This window comes from Balaenoptera borealis, assembly GCF_965194805.1.
Source record: "Balaenoptera borealis genome assembly, chromosome: 7".
Taxonomy (NCBI): domain Eukaryota; kingdom Metazoa; phylum Chordata; class Mammalia; order Artiodactyla; family Balaenopteridae; genus Balaenoptera; species Balaenoptera borealis.
Window position 1 is genome coordinate 89,945,596 of NC_138864.1, and position 14,032 is coordinate 89,959,627.

The 14,032-nt window shown below is 39.3% G+C and overlaps 1 protein-coding gene and 1 long non-coding RNA gene across 7 annotated transcripts in view; one reads left to right on the forward strand and one right to left on the reverse strand.

The window, feature by feature from the left end:
- The window catches only part of LOC309632498 (uncharacterized protein), a 615,011-nt gene that overhangs the window by 156,560 nt on the left and 444,419 nt on the right, over nt 1-14,032 (forward strand). For 5 of the 6 annotated variants that reach the window (XR_014246932.1, XR_014246933.1, XM_082400157.1 and 2 more), the window contains one exon: nt 2,949-7,735. The gene's annotated coding sequence lies outside the window, so the exon portion shown is untranslated. The remainder of the gene's footprint in view (nt 1-2,948; nt 7,736-14,032) is intronic. The other variant, XR_014246934.1, reaches the window with a different exon arrangement.
- LOC309632550 overlaps nt 1-14,032 on the reverse strand; it is a 385,961-nt gene that overhangs the window by 130,319 nt on the left and 241,610 nt on the right. The window lies entirely within an intron of this gene.

The window sequence follows — 14,032 nt, forward strand, 5'->3', positions numbered from 1 at the left end:
TCATCCCCACTCCTGGACTCAATATATATTTTACTGACTTAGTTTACACAGTTGTTTCTCTAAGTGTGGTACCCAGGCAGTCGACATCAGAATCACCCCAAGATCCTGACTAAAAGAAAGATACCTTTAGTGTACCTGGCAGCTACAGAAAGAGGATTGGGGGGGGGGGGGGAATCTTGGAATCTGCTCTTTAACAAGGTCTCCAAGTGATTTTCATGCTTACTAAAATCTGAGATCCATGGCATAAGAGTAAGAGGCTTGATTCACATCTATCATAGAAGCTATTCTGCTCATGGAAGCTGTTTGAGATCTGTGAGTAACTGGATTGCTTTGTTTCAATAGAGTGCACTTTTTTCTCAGTGTAATCTTCACTTACTTTCTTACTGAAATAGCCTACATCTAGCAAAACTGTTTAAACATTGCAAGCAATCCAGGTTAACAAGATGGTTGAATGTTCCTGAAACCTTCTCACATAACATTTTCACCTAGGTGGGTGGACTCCTACCAAGGAAACCTTGCTGTTCAGGCTAAATACCTGGGCCTATAGTTAGATTTATTCCTCCTACTGGACTTTCTGGGAGTGGCTAATAGTGACCTGTGCTTGCTGTAGAGGGTACAGCAAGTTTTTCTTAGCTAGGCAATTTGCTTTAACTATCTACATTTTTATTACCTTCTCATCTCAAGTGCTAAATTTGACATCTCCTTTAAAGTGCGTAAACATTTCACTGAACCTAGAGCTCAGCCATACAATAACCCAGAACTAAGGGAGGCATAAAATGTAAAGGGCCACTCTGAGTTCTCTATTACTTCCTCATATTCTACTATATGTAGTACTAGTACTCGATCTTCAAAGAGAGCATGTTCTAGTTATCTGGAATAGTACACTAAGTGAAGAAATATTGTAAGGTATAATGTGCTAGATAAATATAATGCAACATTATTAACATCATTATCAAGAGAAATGACATCAAATAAAGTTCTCTTATTTATTTAAAGGAGCAAAAGCAAGGCACTTTTCAAAAAAATTTTCTAAAATCCAGATTCCATAGTTTTGACATATTGTATGCTCATGTAATTTCCCGTTTTTAAATTTTCTAAGATCCCTTCATACAGAAAAGTCTTTCTATCATCTCTGTTTCCATTGCTGCTTACATATTCTTGGACATTAACTCAAACTTTAGACAATGGAACAGGGTGAATTAGGGTCCAGAAAATGCCCAGGGATATGCTGAACCTAATGGGTGCTTAAGACCTTGGCACAAAGAAAGGAGGAAGGAAGAGTAAACTTTGGTGTGATTTGGGCCAAGCTTCTCAAGCTTCTTGAATTTTTCTTCTATAAAAGCATATATGTGGGGGAGACCTTCAAGATGGCGGAAGAGTAAGATGTGGAGATCGCCTTCCTCCCCACAAATACATCTGAAATACATCTACACGTGGAGCAACTCCTACAGAACACCTACTGAACGCTGGTAGAAGACCTCAGACTTCCCAAAAGGCAAGAAACTTCCCACGTACCTGGGTAGGGCAAAAGATAAAAGAAAAAACAGAGACCAAAGAATAGGGACGGGACCTGCACCAGTGGGAGGGAGCTGTGAAGGAGGAAAGGTTTCCACGCACTAGAAAGCCCCTTCGTGGGTGGAGACTGCGGGTGGCGGAGGGGGGGAGCTTCAGAGCCACGGAGGAGAGCACAGCGACAGGGGTGCAGAGGGCAAAGCGGAGAGATTCCAGCACAGAGGATTGGGGCCGACCAGCACTCACCAGCCCGAGAGGCTTGTCTGCTCCCCTGCCGGGGCGGGCGGGGGCTGGGAGCTGAGGCTTGGGCTTCAGAGGTCGGATTGCAGGGAGAGGACTGGGGTTGGCGGCGTGAACACAGCCTGAAGGGGGCTAGTGCGCCACGGCTAGCCGGGAGGGAGTCCGGGAAAAGTCTGGAGTTGCCAAAGAGGCAAGAGACTTTTTCTTGCCTCTTTGTTTCCTGGTGCGCGAGGAGAGGGCATTCAGAGCGCCGCCTAGATGAACTCCAGAGGTGGGTGCGAGCCGCGGTTATCAGCGCGGACCCCAGAGACGGGCATGAGACGCTAAGGCTGCTGCTGCCGCCACCAAGAAGCCTGTGTGCGAGCACAGATCACTCTCCACACCGCCCCTCCCGGAAGCCTGTGCAGCCCACCACTTCCAGGGTCCCGTGATCCGGGGACAGCTTCCCTGGGAGAACGCGCGGCGCGCCTCAGGCTGCTGCAACGTCATGCCGGCCTCTGCCGCCGCAGGCTCGCCCCGCATCCGTACCCCTCCCTCCCCCTGGCCTGAGTGAGCCAGAGCCCCCGAAGCAGCTGCTCCTTTAACCCCGTCCTGTGTGAGCGAAGAACAGACGCCCTCAGGCGACCTACACGCAGAGGCGGGTCCAAATCCAAAGCTGAACCCCAGGAGCTGTGCAAATAAAGAAGAGAAAGGGAAATTTCTCCCAGCAGCCTCAGAAGCAGCGGATTAAAGCTCCACAGTCAACTTGATGTACCTGCATCTGTGGAATACCTGAATAGACAACGAATCATCCCAAAATTGAGGCGGTGGACTTTGGGAGCAATTTTATATATATATATATATATATATATATATATATATATATATATATTTTTTTTTTTTTTTTTTTTTTTTTTCTTTGTCTCTTTTTTTGAGTGTGTATATGTATGCTTCTGTGTGTGATTTTGTCTGTATAGCTTTGCTTTTACCATTTGTCCTAGGGTTCTGCCTGTCAATTTTTTTTTTTAATTTAAGTACAGTTTTTAGTGCTTGTTATCATTGGTGGATTTGTTTTTTGGTTTGGTTGCTCTCTTCTTTCTTTTATTTTATTACTTTTTAATATTTTTTATTTTTAATAATTATTTTTTATTTTAGTAACTTTAACTTATTGTTTTCTTTCTTTCTTTCTTTCTTTCTTTCCTCCCTTTTCTTTTGAGCCGTGTGGCTGAGAGGGTCTTGATGCTCTGGCCGGGTGTCAGCCCTCTGCCTCTGAGGTGGGAGAGCCAAGTTCAGGACATTGATCCACCAGAGACCTCCCGGCTCCACGTAATATCAAACAGCGAAAGCTATCCCAGAGATCTCCATCTCAACACTAAGACCCAGCTCCACTCAACGACCAGCAAGCTACAGTGCTGGATACCCTATGCCAAATAACTAGCAAGACAGGAACATAACCCCACCCATTAGCAGAGAGGCTGCCTAAAATCATAATAAGGTCACAGACACCCCAAAGCACACCACCTGACATGGTCCTGCCCACCAGAAAGACAAGATCCAGCCTCATCCACCAGAACAGAGGCACTAGTCCCCTCCACAAGGAAGCCTACACAATCCACGGAACCAACCTTAGCCACTGGGGGCAGACACCAAAAACAACGGGAACTACGATACTGCAGCCTGTGAAAAGGAGACCCCAAAGACACTAAGTTAAGCAAAATGAGAAGACAGAGAAACACACAGCAGATGAAGGAGCAAGGTAAAAACCGAACAAACCAAACAAATGAAGAGGAAATAAGCAGTCTACCTGAAAAAGAATTCAGAGTAATGATAGTAAAGATGATCCAAAATCTTGGAAATACAAAGGAGAAAATACAAGAAACGTTTAACAAGGACCTAGAAGGACTAAAGAGCAAACAAACAATGATGAACAACACAGTAAATGTAATTAAAAATTCTCTAGAAGAACTCAATAGCAGAGTAACTGAGGCAGAAGAACGGATAAGTGACCTGGAAGATAAAATAGTGGAAATAACTACCACAGAGCAGAATAAAGAAAAAAGAATGAAAAGAATTGAGAACAGTCTGAGAAACCTCTGGGACAACATTAAACACACCAACATTCGAATTATAGGGGTCCCAAAAAAAGAAGAGAAAAAGAAAGGGACTGAGAAAATATTTGAAGAGATTATAGTTGAAAACTTCCCTAATATGGGAAAGGAAATAGTTAATCAAGTCCAGGAAGCACAGAGAGTCCCATACAGAATAAATCCAAGGAGAAACGTACCAAGACACATATTAATCAAATTATAAAAAATTAAATACAAAGAAAAAATATTAAAAGCAGCAAGGGAAAAACAACAAATAACATACAAGGGAATCCCTATAAGGTTAACAGCTGATCTTTCAGCAGAAACTCTACAAGCCAGAAGGGAGTGGCAGGACGTATTTAAAGTGATGAAAGGGAAAAACCTACAACCAAGATTACTCTACCCAGCAAGGATCTCAATCAGATTTGATAGAGAAATTAAAACCTTTACAGACAAGGAAAAGCTAAGAGAATTCAGCACCACAAAACCAGCTTTACAACAGATGCTAAAGGACCTTTTCTAGGCAGGAAACACAAGAGAAGGAAAAGACCTACAATAACAAACCCAAAACAATTAAGAAAATGGTAATAGAAACATACATATCCATAATTACCTTAAATGTAAATGGATTAAATGCTCCAACCAAAAGACATAGACTGGCTGAATGGATGCAAAAACAAGACCCATATATATACTGTCTACAAGAGACCCACTTCGGACCTAGGGACACATACAGACTGAAAGTGAGGGGATGGAAAAAGATATTCCATGCAAATGGAAATCAAAAGAAAGCTGGAGTAGCAAGTCTCATATCAGATAATATAGACTTTAAAATAAAGATTATTACAAGAGACAAAGAAGGACACTACATAATGATGAAGGGATCCATCTAAGAAGAAGATATAACAATTGTAAATATTTATGCACCCAACAGGAGCACCTCAATACATAAGGCAAATGCTAACACCCATAAAAGGGGAAATCGACAGTAACACAATAATAGTGGGGGACTTTAACACCCTACTTTCACCAATGGACAGATCATCCAAAATGAAAATAAATGAAAATCGTAACTAATTTTCCCAGACAAAGTTGATTTAATAGCCACTTGGCCCTTAGTTAGTTTCATGAATTATTCTTGTATCCCTTTGGATACTACCTGTAGTTGATCGAGTTATATGGCATCACTGATATGGACAACGTTATGCTTGGCTTGTAGAAGCCAGTAAATAGAAGACAGTTTATTAGAGGAATGCTAAAGGTGGCTGTGATAAATCTAAAATGTTATTTCGGTTCATTTAAAAAGCCTCTGAAATATAAATAACCCCAGTGTGAATGGTAGGGCACTTATCCTATCCAGTTCCTTTGTTTGCTAATGACTGCAAAAGTTCACTCTCACCTGCAGAGTCATAAAAGTTTATAAATAATAACAATACATGAACAGACTCTCTGCCAAAATTCCTTGACCATGTTTTATTTTATTGATTCTACCCTCTAAATGTTCTACTAGAGGAAAAATGAATACAGATATTTAACAAGATTTTAGGAGAAATCAATATTAATGTATTTACCAGCTGAGTTTAATTTTTAAAAGGGAAAAAGTCTGCATTAAAAACGCTAAAGCTTAAATTTATTTGTATGCACTGAGGAACAGTTGGAAAGGAAGGGTGTTTTGAAGTTCAGTCAGCCGGACAGATCACTGGAGGGAGCTCTAACTTCACCACAAAACCAGAACTGGACTCTTTCTTTGTTCTTAAATTTCACATACAGCCGATGCCCACTCGCACTCCCCCCCCCCCCCCATAAAATCAATAATAAATACGGAAAGTGTCTGGAAAGGAAAAATGTGTTTTTTGGGGCATCACATGCCACATTTGCTTACAAATAAAGACAGAACCACTATTCAGAACTGGCAATATTTAAACAAGTCAAAAATACAAGACTATATATAGTGAGAGCCACAGTATACACTTTGTATGAAAAATACTTTGAAAAATATACTTTAAAACTGTCCACACTATCGTACCTCAACCCCATTGTAATAGTGTAAATCCACAATGACACCACTCTCAAGGCCAGCCAGGCAGAATCTGGCTTTGGTGTTCACAGAATTCACACAAGCTCTTGAGTACTTTATACGGGAGGAGACTTTGTAAAGGCGTGGGTGATACCTTGGGCCCATTCTTAGCAACATCACAACTGTTTCTGTGTTGGACCAGCTTTATGAAGGACATTTACTTTTTCAGAGGCTGAGTGATGTGCTTGATAGCACCCTGGGTTGGGAACAAGAACACCTAGATTTTCATCACTGCTGAAATCCTAACTATATGTGAGCCGGTGGGCTTTATCGTCTTCACATTCCTGATGAAACAGAAATATGAAAAGGTTTAACTAAATGATTTCTAAAGTCCCTTCTAATTTTTAAGTTATGATCATCAAGTTAAAATTGTTTATTTGCTTTTTCAGTACTAACTGACTCTGATTATCGTATATGTTCATAGAGAGTGATATTTAGAATTCACTTCTGTCATTTAGAAACCCCCCAAATGCTGTGTCTATCTTAAAAACATTTTCCAAGAGTTTTCCTACACCTTCCTTCTTATATACCCTTCCTCCTCCTCCCATTGCTTACCTGGTCCTTTTACAGTTGGCTCCAGCTAAGAAGCAAATCTGTACTAATATTCTGAAAAAATGACTCTCTTAGTATCTTCAGGATCAGGCCTAACCTGGTAGGAATTCTGGGGACTTAGGCAGGCTATAGAGCAGGGTCTTCTGGCAGGGATTTGTTTAATTAAGGTGTTACCTCGAGCCAAGTACATAATTTGCAGGACCCAGTGCAGAATGAAAATGCAGGGCCCCTGCTCAAAAAATTATTAAGAATTTTCAGATGGTGACAGCAGACCATTAAACCAAGCCCAGGGCACTTATGAACGTGAGGCCGTGAGTGACTACACAGGTCACATACCTAGGCAGCCATTTGTGCCTAGAGTGGTGGGAACCCTGGGTTCAGTGTCACAGGTGCATAGGACTGAGTTTGACTCCAAAAGTATTATCCATGAAAAAAAAAACCCAATACAAATAAGATAACATAAAAGCAAGCCACTCCTGCCAACTTATTTTTTTAAAGGTGGCAAATTGTTCCAACAAAGAAGCTCTGATTATGTTTGGGCCAAATCCTTAGAAGGATAATCAGTTAAATAGTTTTGGTAAAAGCACTGTGGAAAGGGAAGGTGTTGAAATCATATGACCATTTTGTTTATACCAATTAAAATTTTCATTCTGAGAAGGTGTAATGGTTTCTTCCAAGTAGTTTCAAGAAATTGGAAAGCCAGCTGGAGATGCAAACAGTGGCACAAAGACTGACAAGAAGTTTCCTGGAGGGACTGGCAAAGTGTAGGGAAAAGATGCTTTCAAAAGGCTAGAGGCATTAGTTTACCTCTACTACCCAAAGCTCTAAAATAAAGTTTGTAATAGATCAACTGTCTAATTTCTTCGTGTTTTTTTCTAACATTTTATTTTTGTCTGATTCTGTCATTCTAGTGGGGAGAAGATTACCTTGGCAATACATACACTGTATTGTAACTTTTGATGGGATATTTGTGGTTTCAAAACAACTTCAGAGCTATTTTTTCCCTTCAACAATAGCCATTAGTCAGCATTTATTGACTTTATGACAGTGTTCCTTGGCATTTATTTTTATTTGAGCTCAGAGGTCCAAGTAAATTGTGTTAATATTTTAGGTAGCATCTTGTGTTTTGCATTGGCTGAGATCTGGAACAAGACAATTCACAGCTGTGAATTTGTTTTTTCCTCTCTACACAGCACAACTTGGTGGCATCCTGACTGCTTCAGAGAAGCGCCATCATCACCTTTGAGATGGAGTCTTAGAAGGCTTTCTTCCAGACAGTTGTAAGCAGGTAAGTTGGCATTAGTGCCTCTGCTGCCTCCTCTCCCTCTTCCCCAGGTTCTGAGTCTCCTACTCCTACCCTCATCTGTGAACAGAAGCTTATACTTTTAGACTTTCAAGTTTTCCTTCTCCTGCAGTAGTCCTCTTTCTCTCTTGAGTTAAAAACTAGCCAATCTGCTGAACTAAGTCTTATTAGTTTGTCAACTGGTGGATGACTATACACATAGGTGCACTTCTAAGTACTATGTTTGCTTTTCCTTTGAGCCTGCTGCTATGAGAAAATTTAAGCCAAGTGAGAATCAGAAGCGTAGAACGATGTCACGAGGAAGGCCAGAAGGAGGGTTGACTTGGGTAAGGAGTGATAGATATATTGTGACCTTAAAATAACAAAGTTGCTTACTTTCTACCATAAAGGCAATCCTAATTCTTAGATAGTATATCTCATCCTTTTAAGGGTGTGTTGGCCGACCAAAGATAATTTAGAGAAGCTAAAATTTAGGAATCTGAAAACAGGCCTTAATTATGGCCTTTGCATTCAATTCACAGTGAAAGCAGACTGAATTTAAACTTCCCAATAACGTAGCCCTCGGGGCTAATGCTCTTGGGATAAACTTAAAATGAAACTGTTTCATACTGAAATCCATTAGTCATTTCTTAGCAAACCCTCTTAGGTAGGGCCCCTTTAGCCTACATTTCCTGATTCTGCTGTACTTTATGGTGTTATGACCAGGTCCCAAAGAACGCTGTGGAATGCAATCTGTGAAAGCACTTTTTACTTAAAATTTTAAAATGAAAAATGACTGGAGAAAAAACATGGTAATTATAGCTTAACATAACAATGCAGAGGATACAGCCTGCGATGTAGTAGTTTCAATCATCATTATTATTAGCACAGTTTTTAGAAGTCATTAGTTGCTGAATTTTTAAATGTTTTGTTTATTAAGATAAAAAATATATTTTTATTTATGCAAAAGATGCCATCAAATCAGTGTTCTGAAGGTGGTGAGGAATTAGTTTTCTCATTATCACAAGATCTTCCCTCAGGCATGCTGCAGAGGGATATTTCACTTACAGCTAAAATCCACCCAATTGCATAAGGAAACAAAGGACATTTCTGCCCAAGGATTTGGTTTACACTGTTAATTTGGAATCATTTTAGACTTACAGAAAATTTGCAAAAATAATATAGAGAATTCCTATATACCCTTCACCCAGCTTCCCCTAATGTTAACATATTACATAAACATAGTACAATGATCAAAACCAAGAAATTAATATTGGCAAAATGCTATTAACTAAACTATAGATGGTATTTGAATCCCAACAATTTTCCCATTCATGTCCTTTTTCTTGGTCACAGAATCCAATCGAGAATCCCACATAGCATTCCGTCTTCAAATCTACTTAGTCTCTCCCGATGTGTAAAAATTTCCTCAGTCTTTCCTTGTCTTTCTTGATCAGAGTCATATTTCAAACAGGATTTATTCCTTTGAGTTGAATAATAATGAAAGAACAGAAAAATTCCCAACATTTGGGAACTTTAAGAGAAAAATTATATATTTTCTTAGAAATCTTTCAAATTATTAGAGTATGCATTGCTAATTTTAAATGTATATATTTAAAATTATGAATTAAAACCTAGATGATTTAAATATTTAAAAAATATTTTTGAAAGAAAAAAATTTTTTCTGCACATTGCTGTTTTTTTGTTTTTTGTTTGTAATGACCTGTCTTGAGCAGTTTAAATCTAAAATAAGACTCCTTTGGGAGTGGCTTTTGGATTTATAATTTAGAAGAATTTTTACAGAAATGGAATTAGTATAATTGCTCTATGGCCTCTTTGACTTAAATTAGAAAGAAATTCTATTAATTGCGTGGTATAAATTTACTCCTTTAAATAGCTTAAAGTAAATTTCAGAGTAGTAGTAGTCAAATTTCAGTGTAGTCAAATTCTGCATGTAAATACTTGTATATATTCTATGTTCCTAATGTAAGTTCCTGAAAACATTATTTATAAATATAATTTTATATATATATAAAAAAATATATAATTTATATATATAATTATATATATAGTCTGTATATATATGTAGTCTGTATATTATATATATATAATCTGTATATGCATGCTTGTGTATGTGATTCTCTGCAGCATTGTTGAATGCTTTACTGAGAGCACATGAAAAAAATACATATTTTTCAATAAGAGCTATTTCATGTAGCATAAATGCACTACTTCATCAGCTTGGAGAACAAACAAAGGTCACAATAATTCTTTTTAAAATAAAAATTAATGTGACTGTCCTCCCTCCTTACCACTCAACGTATGTCCTCTCTCTGCCCCAGGGACAGCCCTCATAGAGCATTCCAAATCCTGAGGGGGCTCACCCATAGTTCAGCCCCAATCTGACCTCACTTTCATTGGTGTCCAGAGCCCAGGTGTGGCTCCTTGAATCTGAAGCATGCCCAGGTATAAACATAAGCCAATGCTTTGGATTGGATCACCTCCCTGTCAAGCTGGGGACTCTCTCCACATCCTGTTGTACCACTCCTGAAAGCTGCAGCATTCACAGCCAAGGGAACAGTTTCTCTGTTCCTGAGGCATCATCTAAAGTACCACATCTGGTTCCTAGGACCTTGCAGAAGGAGAACCAGAGGACTCAAACCAGTGCCACATAGTGCCACCTTTATGTCAGGTGGTTTCCTAATGTCTGCTGACGTCCCTGTCTACTTAGTGTTCACTGGTAATACCATCTTTTCTTGAGGTCAGTGTTTGCATGTGTGGAGGGAGTTGCTGAGCTGGAGAGAAGAAAGTCTTTCCTCACCATGTTATGTTTACTGTGGTCACACCACCAACATTCAGTTGAGTTTCTGGTACCATTACCCTTGCTGTTCTCATACCCAGAAAACTGGCATAACAAGGCTAGACACATTAAAAGGAGTTTCAGAGTCAAGGATAGGGCCCGTGTATTACAAAAATGTGGTCTATTCAGTAGAAAAGCTATCCAGGCTTGTCAGACATGTTCATCTATTAAAAAAAATATTTATTTTTATTGAAGTACAGTTGATTTATAATGTGTTAGTTTCAGGCGTACAGCAAAGTGTGTATGTGTGTGTGTGTATATATATATATATATATATATATATATATATATATATATACTTTTTCAGATTCTTTTCCATTATAGTTATTATAAGATATTGAATATAGTTCCCTGTAATATATAGCAGGTCCTCGTTGTTTGTCTATTTTATATGTAGTTGTGTGTATCTGTTATTCCCAAACTCCTAATTTATCCCTCCCCCACTTTCCCCTTTGGTACCCATAAGTTTGTTTTCTATGTCTGTGAGTCTATTTCTGTTTTGTAAATAAGTTCATTTTTATCATTTTTTTAGATACATACATTCCACATGTAAGTGATATCATATGATATTTGTCTTTCTCTGTCAGAATTACCTCATTTAGTATGATAATCTCCAGGTCCATCCATGTTGTTGCAAATGGCATTATTTCATTCCTTTTTATGGCTGAGTAATATTCCATTGTGTATATATATATATATATATATATATATATATATATATATATATATACATCTTCTTTATCAATTCATCTGTCAATGGACATTTAGTTGCTTCCATGTCTTGGCTATTGTAAATAGTGCTGCTGTGAACATTGGGATGCATGTATCTTTTCGAATTGGAGTTTTCAGACGTGTTCATCTTTTTAATGATGAATTTTAACCTCTTTGGGTTAAAATATCTATATCTATCTATCTATATAGATAGATAGATATAGATATTTATACACACACAAACACATACAAGTACAGAGAGCTGGAGGGATACTATAAAAAATGTAGGATACTCAATTGTGAGTGGGTTGTGCTGACAACCCAGTATGTGAGAGCTCATTTAAAATAAAGGTGTCCTGCAACCAATTAGAGGGAAGGAACAAATCTTGAAACAGGGACAAGTTCTTCAGGTCATCATTGTTCAGTCAGTGTTCCAGATTTTCTACATAGGAAGAACCAAAGAAAACAGTCTTACTGGAATGGAGGGAAGGGTTGGAGGAGAGACATCTTGAAGCTGCAATTACAGAGCATCCTCCTCCACCTCCTTCTTTGATTCTCTTTATTTGGAGGTGGTTTGGGAATAGATACTGAAGGATTAGATTATATGGAGGCAGAAACACCCTGCCCCTCAAGGAACCTCTTGGTAATCCCAAACCACAATGCAATCTTTGTGCTTACTTTATACACAGAATTTATTGTTGAATTTCTCTGCAGCTCAAAGGCTTTTTGAAATTAAGTATGAAATTTTTTTGGAGTAGAAACAAAACTAGGATGTTAGCTCCAAGAGGGCAAAAATTTTGTGTTTGTTCTTTGCTCTGTTTTGAATTCCTAGAACAGTGCATGATCCATAGTAAGATCTGAATAATAAGAACTGAATATTTGGGGGATTGGTTCAAGATGGTGGAGTAGAAGTATGTGAGCTCACTCCCTCTTGTGAGAGCACCGGAATCACAACTAACTGCTGAACAATCATTGACAGGAAGACACTGGAACTCACCAAAAAATACCCCACATTCAAAGAAAAAGGAGAAGCCACAATGAGACGGTACGAGGGGCGCAATCACAATAAAATCAAATCCCATAACTGCTGGGTGGGTGACTCACAAACTGGAGAACACTTATACCACAGAAGTCCACCTACTGGAATGAAGGTTCTGAGCCCCACGTCAGGCTTCCCAACCTGGGGGTCCAGCAATGGGAGGAGGAATTCCCAGAGAATCAGACTTTGAAGGCTAGTGGGATTTGATTGCAGGACTTTGACAAGACTGGGGGAAACAGAGACTCCACTCTTGGAAGACACACACAAAGCAGTGTGCACATCAGGACCCAAGGGGAAGGAGCAGTGACCCCATAGGAGACTGAACCAGACCTAGTGTTGGAGGGTCTCCTACAGAGGCAGGGGGTGGCTGTGAGTCACTGCAGGGACAAGGACACTGGCAGCAGAAGTTCTGGGAAGTACTTATTTGTGTGTGTCCTCCTGGAGTCCACCATTGGCCCCACCAAAGGGCCTGTAGGCTCCAGTGCTAGACTGCCTCAGGCCAAACAACCAACAGGGAGGGAACTCAGCCCCACCCATCAGCAGACAAATGGATTAAAGTTTTACAGATCTCTGCCCACCAGAGCAACACCCAGCTCTACCCTCCACCAGTCCCTCCCATCAGGAAGCTTGCACAAGCCTCTTAGATAGCCTCATCCGTCAGAGGGCAGATGGCAGAAGCAAGAAGAACTAAAATCCTGCAGCCTGTGGAATGAAAATCACATTCTCAGAAAGACAAAATGAAAAGGCAGACGGCTATGTACCAGATAACGGAACAAGATAAAACCCCAGAAAAACAATTAAATGAAGTGGAGGTAGGCAACCTTCCAGAAAAAAGAATTCAGAATAATGATAGTGAAGATGATCCAAGACCTTGGAAAAAGAATGGAAGCAAAGATTGAGAAGATACAAGAAATGTTTAACAAAGACATAGAAGAATTAAAGAACAAACACCTAGAGGAATTAAAGAACAAACCAACAGAGATGAACAATACAATAACTGAAATTAAAAATACACTAGAAGGAATCAATAGTAGAATAACTGAGGCAGAAGAATGGGTAAGTAACCTGGAAGACAGAATGGTGGAATTCACTGCTGCACAACAGAATAAAGAAAGAAGAATGAAAAGAAATGAGGACTGCCTAAGAGACCTCTGGGACAACATTAAACACACCAACATTCGCATTTTAGGGGTCCCAGAAGGAGAAGAGAGAGAGAAAGGACCTGAGAAAATATTTGAAGAGATTATAGTTGAAAACTTCCCTAACATGGGAAAGGAAAGACCACCCAAGTCCAGGAATCACAGAGAGTCCCAAGCAGGATAAACCCAAAGAGAAACATGCAGAGACATATAGTAATCAAACTGACAAAAATTAAAGACAAAGAAAAATTATTAAAAGCAACAAGGGAAAAATGACAAACATACAAGGGAAGTCTCATAAGGTTAGCAGCCAGTTTCTCAGCAGAAACTCTGCAAGCCAGAATGGAGCGGCACAATATATTTCAAGTGATGAAAGGGAAGAACCTACAACCAAGATTACTCTACCTGGCAAGGATCTTATTTGTATTCAACGGAGAAATCAAAAGCTTTACAGACAAGCAAAAGCTAAGAGACTTCAGCACCACCAAACCAGCTCTACAACAAGTTTAGCACTTAGATAAATAAGTGCACACATGCACACAAATAAGTACTTC